Genomic DNA, 17,730 nt, shown 5'->3' on the forward strand with positions numbered 1-17,730 from the left:
CCGTATATTCCATTGGAATGTCCAACTCTTGGGTGCTGACTTGGCAATATTCATTTATTCAATGTTGGGTTACCAGCTGCCTCTGCATGGAACTTTATTCTCTATGCCATAAATGTTCAATAGAAAGATTAAGGATGATACAGCTTGGAACCAGTGCTGATTCCGGTGTTGTCGAAATGAATAAAGCCAAAACATACGCCACAAAGTAACGTGTTTAACTATTAAACATTTTCCCCAGCCACTGCTCAGGTCTGGTCAGGTACATTTTTTTCGACCCGATAAGAACGGAAAAAAAAAAAAACGATGTCACAACCCAGAAATTTTAACTCAGAAAGCTGGAACCATAACGAATGCGGTCATGCATTCTTATCTGACGGATAATATTTCAATAATATTTTACTTAATTAAGGCTTCAACGGTAATGGGAGTTGAACCGGACCTTCCTCTTGAGCAAACAAATGAAAAACTAAACGAATAGCTATTCCACATTTGTACCCTCGATCGATGCAAACCTTAAACAGACTGAATGAAACATTGTGTGAGAAGATCAGCCCTTCAATGTGTAAATACAGTCAGCTTTGCGGTTGTCAGAATTTCCGTCAATACAATTTCATTTACAAAACATGTGGGGGACCTGAACCAAACGTATACATATGTTCATGCCCCATTTAAATCAGAGGCATAAACATCACAACAAAATGAACGATGTATATCACAATCATCTTCCGCATTACTCTCATTGTTCCATTGTTCCAATACTATCTCCACAGCTATTATTCTATTTTTGCTACAAACACAAATGTGTGTGTCATATTAGTCAACTTTACGACACGTTTACATTGAACTTACTACAGTAACTGAAAATAAAAAAGCCACTGTATCAACATGAGACCCAAGAATCATTGTACCGGCATAAAAACCAAGAAAGTGACCATTACGTAGTCGCTAACGCTGCTAAGAAAATATACGTAAGCTTCCATTGAATTACGGCCTTCCTTAAAAAATGAATGGATACTTTAAATAATGTAATTATAGATATATAAAATCACAAGACGGAATGTTCACAGCTAGTCGACCTTTGAATGTGTGAGGCAGAGATTGGCATATGTCATATAGTTATCTGAAAATATTAGATTAGATGAAACTATCCTTACATCTACAGTTAAAATTCACTCTAGAAATCTAAAACCAATAAGCAAGGGTGATAACTCCAACAATAGCAACTATTGTCAGATTTGTAGAAATATAAAACAATCTACTTAAAATTCTTTATTTTTCTCAGTGATGTTTCTTGAGAGATCCATTGTCTCAGTCTTTGAAACTCTTGTTTTCATTTCTACCTCATGTTGAATCGGCAGTCAACCAATCCAGAACATGTTGGTGGTCACTTTTTGTTGAGTCAAGAGTACCATGTCGTCCCGAGATATCAAGCGACAGATCCCACAACCACCGATTATGATACCACTTACACAATGGCTGCACATGTCAATCAACTTCATAAAGATTATGAAAACGAGTGGTTACAAAACGCACCCTTGCTAGAGTCGAAAAACCAACGGTCAGCGATGTTGAGTAATAACGGAAAGAGTACAAATAGGAATACAAGCTGCTGAAAAGTGGTTCCACTGACAGACCTCTGGAGAAACATTATATGATAGGGTGCCTAATTCGAAGATCAAGGATTGTCGCCTGGTTATTCTGCTACTTCACCACATTGAGCGGTCATAGATCCGACATTCGAGAAAGGATCGAAGAAAAGACTCTTGAATCCGAGCCAACAAGCAAGACACCTAGGGGAAGAGCAAGAACTATATGGTTGAATAATATCCATAGTCTCAGATGGTCACGGCTGGAACCCAGCAATGAAGTTTAATGACGGTTGCTTCTGAGGGGATCCTATGATGCATGAGAACTCTACTCTGATACGCCGCCAAGGAATAGTGGCCAGTGAAGATGGACAAATTAAAAAACAGTATAACAATGAGTGTTTATTTTCGTGAATAAATAGGAGTTAATTCTATATAAGTCAACTCATAGTTAGCAGAAAATGTAAGGGCGGTCACGAAAATATAAGATGTGATGGCAGCAAGAATAATATTTTCTCTTGCAGAGAATGAACGATTGGTATGTGAGTTTGAACTTATATATAGTATATATATATATATATATATATATATATATATATATACTTTTATTCTTTTATTTTTCTTTTACATGTTTCGATCATTTGACTATGGCCATGCTGGAGCACTGCCTTTAGTCGAACAAATCGACCCCAGGACTTAGTTTTTATAACCCAAGTACATAATTTATGTTGGTGTGTTTACGGGGACGTAAACACACCAACATCGGTTGACAGGTGATGGTGGGAGGACTAACACAGACCATAAATGTATATATATATATATATATATTATATATATATATATATACATACATACATACACACACACACTTATACATATATATTGCCCTGTTTCTAATTATATCATGTTACATATATATCTGTGTATATGTATTTATATACATATATATAAACATATATTCATATATATATATATAGATATACATATATATATATATATTTATTTATTTATATATATATATATACATATTTATATATACTTATATAACTCTATCAATTCAGGGACGATACAACCGGTAGCCAACGAATTAGTAAAGTGACTCTCTTTATTAGAAAATGTAGACCACTTTTGAACGCATCTACAATAAACGACACATCCATTATGACCTTAGTATAACTCAGACACAGACGTAAATATTTAAAATGAAGCATTGAAGAGATACCCAAGAATTCATTAAAAACAGTCCCAATCACTGCTATAATCCACAACTAGTCACTTTTTGATCACCTGACCATTTAACATCTTACTACTATCGTACCACCTGCATTCCCTTATTATCTCTTCTCTTTCTCATTCTTCTTCTTCGTCTTCTTCCTTTCCGCTACCTTCTTCCTAACTTTACCACTATTGCTGTTTAGAATAACACCTACGCAAATATTATGAACAATACATTCAAAAGAAATGTCTCAAGAATTCAATCACTACTACCATCCACAACAAGTCACTTTCAGGACACTTGACCATTGAACATCCTCCTACTATCATGGCACTCCCGCGTTCTTCTCTTTCTCTTTCTCCTCTTCTTCCTCCACCTTCTTCTTCTTCTTCTTTTTCTTCTTCTCTGCCAAGTATTCACAACGATCTCGAACCCACAAGATTAAACACGAGAGGCAGAGAAAGGCAGAAACAAAGAAAATGCCCCTTTTATTTGAATACTATGCAAATATTCTTTTAAAACACTTTTCTTTTAATTTTCCCAAAATTTAATTGTTTTCAATACTTACTGTTGAAAAAGTCTCAATGACTGAAACCGGTGCTGAAATTTTTTATAAAATTATTTTAGCATTTTCTACCTTAACTTTTTTTCCATATATATAAGTGTGTGCGTGTATGTGTGTGTATGTGTGTGTGTGAGTATACACATATATATATGTATATAATATTTATATATACTTATGTATATATATATGTATGTGTATGTGTATACACATATATATGTATATAATGATATTTATATATACGTATGTATATATATATATGTGTGTGTGTGTGTTCGTGCGTGTTGATTTTGTTGCTTAGATCTAGTTCAATCCTAATTAAGTTGATCTATTTATGATCAAAGACATTTCTTGCAGACCTGACTATCCTACTTTTGCCTATATATTTGGAAATACATATCACAATTTCCAAAACGTAGTTTTCTAAGACAGCAGGATATTATTTGAGGGAGACTTAACTACTATTTCTAGAATGCCAACACTGCCATGATTGATGGTAAAATTGTTGCTGCCATCGTTATTGGCTGCAATGACAATAAATGTCACGTTGATGTGGCGACTTAGGTTCCTGTGGCTGGGGGCAGCAATTGTAGTGGTATTGACAGCATCATTTTTGTTATTTGTGGTGGAGGTAATGGTAATAGTGATAGCAGCGTTGAATGAGGCTGTAGTTGTTAACATTAGCACGTGCAGCGGTTCCTTTGCTGGGTTTGCTTCTTCTCTTTTTCAGGAAAGTGTTAGAGAGCCAGAGAGTCACGCTGACCATTCATCCCTTCATATCCATCTGCTCAACGAAGACGGTTCTTCTCCTTTCAGCAACTCCTCCTTCTTCATATTACTAACCTTCACTCATCGCTTCATTGACTGCTCTCACCACCACCCTAAGGGTTACAAAAAAAATGACAGAGGGAGAAGCGAAACAAAGACAAAAAGGCATTTTAAACAAATTCTCGGGCAATTTTCTAATTGACCTTACAGGATGAGCAACAAGAAACTGTCCACTCATCTTTCCGTGTTGGTCAACCCTGCAACAAAAGAATCAATAACAATATCCCAGATGGGTAAAATCAGTAATACTTCGAACAACTTACGTAGCGTTGAAAACAACGTGACACGTAGACAGGAGCAGGGAATATACCCTCCTTGCATACACAACACAATGATCCCAATCCATCACACCTCTAGATTCTATAACTGCTATCACTACCGCAATTGATTCTATCATCACGACGACAACGGCCAACCAACAACAATACAAACACGGCTATTAACAAACAACACTACTATACACAATATGTACAGATAAATCTTTCCTTCTACAACCATCACCACAAACATATGATACCACAAACAACAACAACACTACAACACCACAACAGAAAAGCACTCACCCCCTTCAACGCAATTACCTTCATCCTACTGCCTATCTAAGTCTTATAACTAAATCCCCTGTTCATTCACGTCCACCACTGATTCCAATTTCACACGCAGGAAATTTATACCTTTTATAAAGCCAGTAGTGTCTAAAGCAGTTTGAAGGCCGCTACAGTGTACATATCGAGAGCTATGTATTAATTAAATTTAAACCCTGCCAGTCTGCCTCTTTAGCCTTTCCCACCAGGGAGCCATGTTGTTGAACGATAGCGAGGCAAACACGTGATGCCGCAATTACATTGACATCCCAGCCTACAATGATATCGATTACTAACATCCCACTTCGCCTGTCTTTCCTCTTCCTCATTCTTTCGTTCTTTCTTTCTTTCTTTCTTTCTTTCTTTCTTTCTTTCTTTCTTTCTTTCTTCTTCTTCTTCTTCTTCTTTATCTTCTTCTTCTTCTTCTTCTTTATCTTCTTCTTCTTCTTCTTCTTCTTCTTCTTCTTCTTCTTCTTCTTCTTCTCCTCCGGCAGCAGCAGCGTTAGAAACACCATCACCACATTTGTCGACGCCGCAGCCACGAGAATGACGACCACGAGAACACGACAGCCAGCCACCACCACGACAACTATTACAACCACCACCACTACCACGATCATAACGATGACCACCAACACCAAAGCCAACCCTACCATTAATACTAATGCTGTTGCTGCTGCGCCTTCTGTACCTTCTCTTCCCACTCCTACTCCTCCTACTCTACCATTACTACTGCTACTGCAACTTCTACCACCATCACCACCACCACCACCACTAGTACTACTACTACTACTACTACTACTACTGCTGCTGCTGCTGCTGCTGCTGCTGCTACCACCACCACCACCACCACCATTGGCATCGTCATCTCATTTTCATCCTCGTATTCATTTCTTCCCCTTCTTCGTTCCACCTCTTCGCTCCTCCTCTATCTCTTCATCTCCTCCCTCCTCCCTATTTTAATTCTTTTCCACGTCGTTGTCGTCGTCGTCGTCGTCGTCATCATCATCATCATCACCATCATCATCATCCCTAACAACGTCATCAACACCATAAACACCAATTTCTTATTCACTCTCTTCTAGGTTGCCTGTTACACTGGGATTTTATTTATTGCATTACTCGCCTTGTCTTTTTCTCTTCCCAGTTTCCAAATGCCCATTATGTAATGATTACAACTATGATTAACACACCAGAATGTCATCCATATCATCATCCAACAGTTATTACCAACAACAGAACAATAAAGACCTTTTACACTGGGTGCTCACCGCAGGAACAGTTTCCATTTCAGCACGGTTTTCACCTGGGGTTAAACACCATGAACAATCAATGACTATTAATTGATTAATAGGACATTCTTATTCAGTATTTCTAATAATTCTTAATGGAAAGGCGGTATTATTCTTTCGTTTTTGGAAAACCAATGCACATATGGTTTACATACAGTATTATTGAGTATGTTAAGCTCGTCACAGTTGATGCTCATATTGAGCAATATATGTGTCGATGATTGCACGAAGGACATGGACTTGGAGGAGAATTCAGACAATAATCACTGAGGGAGAAGAGGATTTGGTTATTAGCTACCCTATCTATGTTGAACACATGGAGGAAGTCTACACTCAGTGGTGATACTACAAATACGGAGAACAGATGTCCATAGACATCTGTATTTACGTAACAGATTGCATATTCTTATATTAGTATACCAATATGATAAGCAGTAGCAAGACATTCGGGTCAGCTTTTAACGAACCCACGGAAATTTCGGGGCATATGATCATTAAGTGATACATTTTCCTATATATTTTCAGTTAAGATTTCCTATTAATTCAGTATGCATGTGCAACGTGCGTGTATGAATATTAGATGAGCTTCTTTTTTCTTTTATCTGAGACGACATAAGAACATACAGCAAAAGTTTGTTATATCCAGAAATTACCATGGATGCATAAATCTGAAATGTATATGCAAATCTAACTTAAAAGTACTAGAGACATTGATGAAAAATTATACGCAGAATATATCAAGTTCTTTGGTGGCGGTATTTTGTGAAAATTATTCTTACTATAAAATAATCTGTAACTAGTGTCAACAGAAAAAGTAGAAAAATCAAAATAGGTCCATATAGAGAACACATCTGTTGTAATCGAATGTAGTAATGTAGTGACAAAAGGTTTTCGAAATGGAATTTACTCAAAAATATCAAGCGAACGTGATTTAACGTGGGTTTACATTTGCAGCTATTGTGTGTGTATGCGCGCGTGTGTGCGTGTGTGTGTGTGTGTATCTGTCTGCCTGTCTGTGTGCGTGTGCATGTGTGAGTCCGTGTGACTGTGTATGTGTATATATACATGTAAAGGGTTCGGGAAAATCCCTTTCTAACACGCTAAAAACAGAAACCAAATGGCACTGAAAACCACAGGGAAAAGATAAGGCGGTTTTTAGTGCCATTAATTCAGCGTATTGCACAGTTTTTTCCCCCGATCGTTTTGATATATTTATCTATATAATTATAAATTTAGTATATAAAATTACCTACAAATTTTTATTTCATGCTGACCACCTGATAAAATCATTAGCGGGATTTTATCCTTAAGAATATAAAGAATATCAATGTATATAAATATAAATATATGTGTGTGTGTATGTGTGTGTGTGTGTGTGTGGTGTGTGTGTGTGTGCAAGTATATTATATGTGTAACTGCTAAATATTTATCATAAAGGCATAAAAGGAAAAGAAAAAAATTAGATGAAGGTTCTAGTGACTAGAGTCTAGTCAATCAATTAAATATTTGTTTGATCAGTACATATTTTACGCATCTTAGCTGGTGGAAATACGTACTGAGTGAAATCAAATAAAATACCTCAATATATTACTCTACAGTTCTGTCAACAATTACTTTTATAACAAATCTGACATTAAAAAGAGAAAAAAACGAAAAGACAGAGTTAACAAATTCTAGGAAGCTATCAACATCAATCCAGTAGCAACAACTCGTTTTTTTTACAACCAGCAATTTACGAAATATGAAGAATAGAAAGGATAGAAAATAATTAGCTAAAAGTTAAGGGACACTGATTGTTGTTTCAAGGAAACATTAAATGTAAAGCTACTCTCTCTTTTTTATTTATTTTATTTTAATTTATTTTATTTTATTTAAAAAATTTTTTTTTGTTCTTCTTTTTCCCTTTTACTATCCCTTTTGATCGAAAACCTACGCCACCTTTTTTTTTGTTTCTTTTGTTTTTTGCTTTTTTCATCCCCCAAAAGAAAAGCTCTACCTTGTAACTTGTCCCATCTGTGTGCAGCCCTGTGTGGCCAATAAAGAAACTTATATATATATATATATATATATATATATGTGTGTGTGTGTGTGTGTGTGTGTTTGCATGTATACAAAGAGGGAAAGAGAGAAAGAGAGAGATGAGGAAGAGATAAGAATATAGCAAAAGCTAAATCTCAGCACCATCGACCTCAAACAGCACACTCTATAGAAACAGTAGAATAATCCAGTGACTCCAGAACAAGCATCGGGATTTAGGAAAAACACGTGTTGCATGTAAAGTCCATCCTGAAACCGATGAAAACATGTTGATAATAGAGCAATAACGATGATTAGGTCTCATGAGATTTTACTTTACAAATTGACCATGAAATTCAAGCAAGACAATGGTGTATCATTATTCTGGACAAGGTGTCGAAAGAATGCATTATCTTCGATGTGGGTGTATCTCAAATGAATGCAATAGCGAAAGAACAAGGAAAAATGAAATACATGCTAAAGCTTAGGAAGGATAATCCGAAAACTGTGGAGGGTTTCCTCAAAAGTAATCCTTGTAGTTACAGTTGCCCTAGGTTCCAGTGCCAACAGAGTTGGTACTTTGCTTGTTGTGATCGATGTAACTACGAGAGTTGCTTTAATATAATTTATTACGAATAGCAAGGATTTTTCGAAAGGCTCCATATCTAAGGAAAATAGTTGTAACTCGGTATCAAGAACATTGATTCTAAATGTGACAGATTTGTGTATACCATTGTTGTTGTTGCTGTTGTAGTAGTAGTAGTAGTAGTAGTAGTGGTGGTGGTGGTGGTGATGGTGGTGGTGGTAGTAATAGTAGTAGTAGTAGTAGTAGTAGTGGTAGTCGTAGTAGTAGTAGTAGTAGTAGTAGTGGTAGTAGTGGTAGTCGTAGTAGTAGTAGTAGTAGTAGTAGTAGTAGTAGTAGTAGTAGTAGTAGTAGTAGTAAAATTTAAGCCCCGTAGCTATAGTTTCATTAGGAACTATTCAGATAGATCTCAACAGATGGATAGAGAAATGGTGTTATTAGGGACAGCTAGAAAACTTAGGAGGGTTCTTGACGTCTATGTTGCCTTATTGTAGCTCGATGCTAGGAATTTTTCTTTTCTAACAGTTTAATCTGCTGTGCCAATATGAAATAATAATAATAATAATAATAATAACAATAATAATAATAATACGAAGAAGAAGACGAAGAAGAAGAAGAAAAAGAAAAAGACGAATAATAATAATAATAATAATAATAACAATCTGACGATATGTGCATCTCTGATCACGAGCAGAAGTAGTGGGGGAGCATCATAGCCATGTGTTGAGAGGGATTCTTTGGGGTTTGAATAATTCACCTCTGGCAACATGGTTGGTTCTTTCAACATCCTTAAACAACCCTTATTCAGGGACCGTTTGAGCGGGATGGGCTACTCAACCTGAAGAAAATTCTAATTGGGCCCCACCTGCAAGGTCATGTGCTGTTTATCTTGATATGAGATCACCATGTCGCGCACATATGGTTGTGATGCATGTGCCTGGTGTACCCTTACCAGACGGGTAGTCATGATGGCTATATTGGGCTTCGTATATTTTACCCCAGTGTCACTTTGATGGCATGACCTGCTCTCTCACTCAATAATAATAATAATAATAATAATAATAATAATAATAATAATAATAATAATAATAATTATTATTATTATTATATTATTATTATTATTATTAGTATTATAATAATAATAATATCAATTATAATGATGCAGTAACTGATTGGAAGTGTTATCAAGTACATTGTTTTGTCTTAGTATAAACGATGGACTACAGCAAATATTTTGCTCAGTACCACATATTTGCTTGTCAGTGGTTTGGCCTTAACCAGTTGAGCATGTCGCTTTGTGGCCTACGATATGTGCACCTCTGATCTCGAGCAGGACAGCATCATAGCCATATATTGAGATGAATTCTTTCGGGTTTGAATAATTGAGCTCTGTAAACATGGGTATTTTGTTTATCATCCTTAAAACAAACCTTATTCAGGGACCTCTTGAGTATGATGAAAGCCATCATGACTACCCGTCTGATAACTGGTACTTAATTTATCAATTCCGAAAGGCAAAGTCGACAGAGTTTGAACTCAGAACGTAGCGGCAGACGAAATATCTATTTCTTTACTACCCAGGGGCTAAACACAGAGGAAACAAACAAAGACAGACAGACGGAGTAAGTCGATTATATCGACTCTAGTGTGTAACTGGTACTTATTTAATCGACCCCGTAAAGATGAAAGGCAAAGTTGACCCCGGCGGAATTTGAACTTAGAACGTAGCGGCAAACAAAATACCGCTAAGGATTTTCACCGGAGCGCTAACGTTTCTGCCAGCTCGCCGCCTTAGGTTAAAAAAATATTATCACAATAATTAGAAAATATAGTACAGACTACCTCAGATCTTGTCCTATTAGAATGTAAATACTGGAGGGAAACGACATGAAAAGTAAATGTACAGAAAAACTAGGAATTACGAAAATATCTCCAGGAGACAAAACCGAAAAAAGAGACACAGCGTGGCAAATATCAGACATAGCAGAGAGACCCCTCCCCACCAAAAAAAAAAAGAAAGTAAGAAAGAAAGAAAAACCAGAAACGAAGTATCCTACATCAAAACAATTTTAACAAAAGTTCCTTCCTAAATGGAAAGGTATCAATCGGTATGAAAAGCGACAACGATTCTCGCAATAAAACACATACTTTGACTCTAACACATAAAGATTTTATCAAGAACTATATAAAAGAAAAAAGAAATCAATGCAGTATGTGAACTCACTAGTTCAAAGAACGTAATTAAATACCTCACGGCAGTTAATCGTTTGTTCTACTAAATATGCCATCCACAACTCTAGGCACTCATGGCTTCTGATCACAACTGACTGGAAGTGTTATCATGTACATTGTTTTTTCTTGGTACAAAAGATGGGCTACAACAAATATTTTACTCAACACCACACATTTGCTTGTCAGATGTTTGACCATAACCATTTGATCACGTCCCTTAGTGGCTCACGATGTGTGAATCTCTGATCACGAGCAGAAGTAGTGGGGGTGCATCATAGCTGTGTGTTGAAAGGAATTCTTAGAGGTTTGGATAATTCATCTTTGGAAACATGGGTGGTTCGTTCAACATCCTTAAACAATCCTTATTCAGGGACCTTTTAAGGGTGATGGGCTACTCGACCAAAAGAAAATTCTAACTGGGCCCCACCAGCAAGGTCATGCGCTGTTTATCTTGATATGAGATTACCATGTCGCGCACATGTGCTTGTGATGCATGTGCCTGGTGTACCCTTATCAGACGGTTAGTCATGATGGCTTCGTATATTTTACCCTAGTGTCACTTTGATGGCATGCACTGCTCTCTCAGTCAATAATAATAATAATGCTAATAATAATAATACTAATAATATGCGCTCGGTAGTGAAGTGAAAGCACGCTATAAAAATAAAACTACTGAATAATAATAATAATAATAATAATAATAATAATAATAATAATAATAATAATAATAATAATAATAATAATAATAACAACAACAACAACAACAACAACAACAACACCAACCACAACAACAATAATAATAAGCTCATAAAATATAAAGATCTGCTAATCGTAATCGGAAAGTTGTGGCATCTCAAGACGGTTACAATACTAGTGATTGTAAGAACACTTGAAATGATCAAAAACGGAAATGAAAATTATTTAAGAATGATCTCTGGCTTACCATCCATGCAGAAAGTGCAAAATATCGCCTTAACTAGTACGCATTGAGAAAAGCATTGTCGCTCTAAATTTTCTTTCCTTTTTCTCTCTTTATTTTATTTTACTTTTCTATTTTTTATTTGCTTCCTTTTTCTCTCTGTCTTGCCTTTTTCTCTATCCCATGACTCTGTAAATGAACAATCTGATATGCCTGTTTTAGAGGCTTACCAATGTATACAGCACGTTTTTTCTGACCTAGGTATCAGGAAGACACTCGGCAAGAAATGTAAACGGAATTGGAAGAAGGTGCTAATGAAAATAATAATAATACCATCTCATTTAGTCACAAGGCCTGTATTTTTGAAGTGAAGGGATGAGACAATACTTGGCTGGCACTTTTTCTTGCCCCACCCCTAAATTATGAAAGGCAAACTTGATTTCGGCTTGATTTGAACTCAGTCTAAACGGTCAAATGATATGCTGCAAAGTATTTGTACGAAGCTAAGTATTCTGGCAATTGTTTGAATAAAGGTGACGGTGATGATAATAATGAAAAGGAGAGGTTTATGTTGTTCATGGTGATGATAATGCTTAGAATAGCAACAAAAATAGTCAACAAGCAAATAAACAGCATAAACAGCTGTAACAACAACAGCACCAACTGCAGTAGCAGCAGCAGCAGCAGCAAAAGCAATAATGATAATATGTTTTCCACTATAGCCACAAGGCCTGGAATTTGAGAGAGTGGGGTGGTCGATCACATCAACCCTAATACATGACTGGTATTTAATTTATCGTCCTCGAAAGGGTGAAAAGCAAAGTCGACCTCGGCAGAATTTGATCTCAGAACGTGCAGACAGACGAAATTCCGCTAAGCATTGTTCTTGGTGTACTAACGATTCTGCCACCTCACCACTTTAAGAATAATGATATTAATGGGTTCAACTTTTGGCACAATGCCTGAAATTTCGGAAGAGAGAGCAAATTCATTTACATCGACCTTAGTACTCAACTGGCACCTATTTTATTGCCCCGAGTGTATGAAAAAGAAAGTGGACGTCGGCAAAACCTCTACTCAGAAACTAAAGCTGGAAGAAACAAGACGAAACATTTTGTCCGGTGTTCTAATGATCCGGCCAGCCAGCCAATCATTCAACCGCAATTCAGCAGTAATTCAACAGGAGTGTAATTTGTACGGAAGTACGAGAAACGCCAAGACAGGAAAAAACTGCCGGATCATTGTGTCAACTGAAACTGTAACGAGAAAAGTTAACCTTACCATGGTGAACAATATGAAATGTCCTTGTCAATATTAAACAACTAAAATGACAAGAGAGAATCTAATAAGAGAGACTTCTCCATACGAACACACGCAAACACATTCAAACACGCACACAAGAAAAAAAATCATGTAGACTTTATATTTAATTTTCGATATCACTATATTCTCAGTATCGCGAGAACAATGACTGGGAAATTGCTCGAAATTCAGGACAAGAGATTATTTAATTTCTTTGAATTGATGCCTTTAATTCGTCAAAGATTTCTGCACTAAACTCCTAGAAAATGTAAAGGTTAACATCCCAGCAGGTAGATTTCAGTAATCACCTTACGCTTACTAATACTCCAAAATCTAAATATCGGCTTTAAACTTGCTGCAGGCCAGCAGTTTGCTTAAAATATCGGAATTTGGAAAGACGTTGTCAAGGAAAGCCGACTAAGCTTGCCATTGCCGTCATTTATTATTCAGTGTCACATATTCGCGAATTATGTTAGTCATAAAACAGATCATTGAAATTGATGTCGGCAACAAATGAATTGTTGTCCTCAGCAATAGTTGTCCATTATCGAAGAAGCAAACGTCATTATAAGCTTTTAGTTTGCTCGGGTATTTCCTGGAGTAAGTAACCAGAGCGAGTGAGAAGTACAACACCAAACCAATTTAAATGTTTAACCACTCCCCATCAAATATTTTAAGTGTAGCTAAATTCCATTTTTTACTAAGACAGCTCACTCAGCTCACAGTATAGTCCTTTATGGGTATCTTAACTAAATTAAAACAGGTGTACTTTGACTGAACCTTCGTTCCAGGGAAAAGAGTAGCTGATTCACATTGACTCTCCTCTCCAGACGTGAATTGCAGGTCTAATTTTGTGTTCAGCGCAATATGGCACTTTTCCAGTGAACAGCAGACTAAGTTTCCTTTGTGAAAAAGAATATGACTTGATTTTCCTGCATGTATAAATACGAATTTGCTGTGAAGCTCTCACAATCAGGATGAGCAAGGTTTCCAATATTCATAGCAATCGCACTAGTATCAAATAACAAGTATGAGAAAGACCATGTTGATGATTAGAAACATTTTCTAAATGTGGCCATTTAATTTGATGAGTAAATAGATGCTGCACATTGCATCGATGCAGGCTTTGGACAACACTGGTTGTGTTAAGATCATCTAAATATCAAGCAGTGGTGATTGACCCTGCGGAATGTTTTAGGTTTATCTAAGTTGATTAGAGTTTCACCGAAGCAATATTTAGGATTGACCCATTCTGCTAAGTTCATCATGACGCAAAGATAGACATCAGTATGTTTGTCGAGGGTCATGAATTTTTTTTTCGCCCCACTATTTATACGACAGTCTCACTATCTATCGCCTAATACAACTAAAACTTTCTCGGTCTAAAGTCAAATTAAATAGATACCTGGTATGTCAACAATGCAGAGAGACATTGCAATACAATCCATAGATCAAATTATCCGGTTCTTCACACGCACTACACTATAAACAATTAATTAAATACGATACAACTGACATAATTTTGCACGGTTAATATCCAGTAACTCACAGAACTAACATTAAACAAACAATACAAAACAGAACAAAAACTAACATAACACAAATCAACAAGGAAATCTCCATAATGAAAATGATATTGCTTTCAAAAATTTTAGCAGAAGGACAACACTTTTCACGGTGGTCGAGGACATCAGCATAGTTCTTCACTAATACTTTATTTGATCAACCACAGGGGCAATGTAACTCACAGCATTAAGAACCGGAACAAATGCAGCTAAGAATAATGGACAGCCCGCTAACGACTGTGCCAGCACACCACCTAATAATAATAATAATAATAATAATAATAACAACAACAACAACAGCAACAACAACAACAATAATAATAATTACAGCAATAATAACAACAACAACAACAACATCAATAATAATAAAAATAATAATAACAACAACAACAACGATAATTATAACAACAACAACAATAATAATAATAATAATAACAACAACAATAATAATAATAACAACAACCACAACAACAATAATAATGTGGCACAAGGCTAGCAATTTCGGTGGTAGGGTTAGTCAGTTACTCATCAAATTAATTCTAGTGCTTGACAGCTGCTTTATCGATTTCGAACTATTAAAAGCAAAGTCATTCTCAGCAGAATTTAACTCGGAACACGAAGATGGACGAAATTTTGCATTTTTCTTGGCGTGCTAACGATTCTGCCAGCTCACTACCGTAGGTAATAATAATTATCTAATTATTATTATGATTATTATTATTGTTATTATTATTATTATTATTATCATCATCATCATCATCACCATGATAACAACAACAACAACAACAACAATAATAATAGTGATAACAATAACAACACAATATATCCGGATGCCAGCATACGTGTGAATGTATGTGTTCCTAAACTTGATATATATGTAATCATATAAGAAAATTGTGAACTTTGATTTATCTTAGTCATTCATTCTAGAAAGGTATGTGTAAAAGTGTAACGTAAATTCAAAGGTAAGCAACAATGAACGTAAAATTAATTAACTTGAAACTTTAAGAGAATTTGAAACAAGCTCACAAACAAAAGCTTAAAACAAAGCAAAAAAAATCCACCAGTTATGCGATTCTGACGTCATATATCACTATAGTTACGTAACTAATCATTCCAAAATGAATTCCAATCAAAAGCTAAATAAGACGAAGTTTGTTTCTATCTTTTCTTAAGCTAAAACTATTCTCTAAATAACAGGGAAAAATGTTGATACAGTAAGCGAATGTAAGAGGCGGAAACAAAAGAAGGTGAATGATTAGATAGACAGAGACAAAGAGAGAATAAAAGAGAAATTTAGAGGGGAATATAAAGTGAGAGAAAGCAAAGAGCACTGAGAAAGAGGGAATTTGAGAAGGCCAATAGGTTTATTTTAAAGTTATATACATTCCCTTTGAAATTTCTGTACAAAGTAAGGAAAGAAAGAACTTTAGCGTATCAGCAAATTCGTGTTGGAAAGTGAGGCGGTGGCAAGACATTGGAGCGAGGCTTTTATCTGTGTTCTTGGTATTTCAGAATGTTCTTAGAACACCTGAAGTACCTACCTGCAACGGAAATGATGCCAAGAAGCCAATAAGTTCCAAAGAAAATAAATAAAAATGAATAAAAAGAAAAATAGACTGCCATGTTGAACTTAGATATGTATGTATGTATGTATCTGTGAGTGTGAATACATATATACGTATATGTATTTACACGAATACACACAGACGTGTGTGTGCCTGTATGTGGTTATGTGTGAGCGCGAGTATGTATGTGTGTGTGAACAGATATGTATGCGCTTGGTATTGCTTTCTCTGCTTTTGCGCGCATATGTCTGCTTGTATGTAAAGTTTTATGCATGAAAACACGTATTTTCTTTATAGAGTTTACTTACAGGCACATACGTATATGCATATACAGATACATATATCCATGGATATCTATCTATCTACATAGCTAGACGAGATAATTTATCTATGTAACTCACTCTCTTTATATTAATATGTATAAAACATAAAGGTTACATATATATTTTTATATTTCAGTTCAAATTGAAAAAATGAATATATAACCTCGTTACATGTTTCTAGTCGTTTCGTATGTTTGCTATCTGTGTACACATCTCTGTATGCCTGTGTGTGTACGTGCCTGTATGTATGTGTATGTAGGTTAGTATGTGCGTGATTGCAAATGCGACTGCAATTTTATTCTATGAGCTGCCATTAAGATATTTTTAGACGGTGATTTTTACTCATATGTTGCCACCTCATTTTAAGAGTCAACATTATCAAGTTTTTAGTTATTGTCAGTGTCAGTAATGAACGGTGTCGCTATTAAGGAGACACGGATGAAGTAAGGAACATTATTGAGAGTAAAGAGCATATATCACAATCGGAACACGTATAATCTGAGATCGTGTGCTGAAACAAAAATAATTGCAGCGTGGAAGATTCTTGTAAACCATTAAAGACACAAATATCGTTAGTTTCACTTCAACATTAAAAATCTGTGTCAAAATATTTTCGTCGCTTTGAAACCGTGACCTGTTCACTGACAAAACTTCACAAAAGTGATGCATCCCGAAGTTTTGTCATTGAACAGCACACACAAACATACACAGGCACCGCACGCGCACGCGCACACTCACACACACACACACACACAAACGGATGCACGTGCACACACCCACATTCATCGTCTTTCATTTGTGCGTATGTGTATCTATGTGTATACGCAAATGTGTATTAGTCTGTGTGTGTGTGTCGCTGTTGAAGTTGTCTTTGGAAACTCTGAATAAGGTACAAGTTTCGAGTACTTGTCGGTAACTTATGTTTTTTCTCCTCGTCTTCGTATAGTAATTACCCAACTTTATAGACTCTTCCCACAGCTATCACGCGTCCAAATGTTATACGCGTATTTTAGAAAATTTACATTCAATGAATAATAATTTTACATTACGTATACATTTTTAGTGAATTAAAACTGAAGAGAGAAAGTGAGAGATTTTGCAAACCGAAATGAAATACTCCGCAGTGAATGCAATGAATATTTAAATTCGTGATG

This window comes from Octopus sinensis, linkage group LG7, assembly GCF_006345805.1.
Source record: "Octopus sinensis linkage group LG7, ASM634580v1, whole genome shotgun sequence".
In the NCBI taxonomy this organism is placed as follows: Eukaryota; Metazoa; Mollusca; class Cephalopoda; order Octopoda; family Octopodidae; genus Octopus; species Octopus sinensis.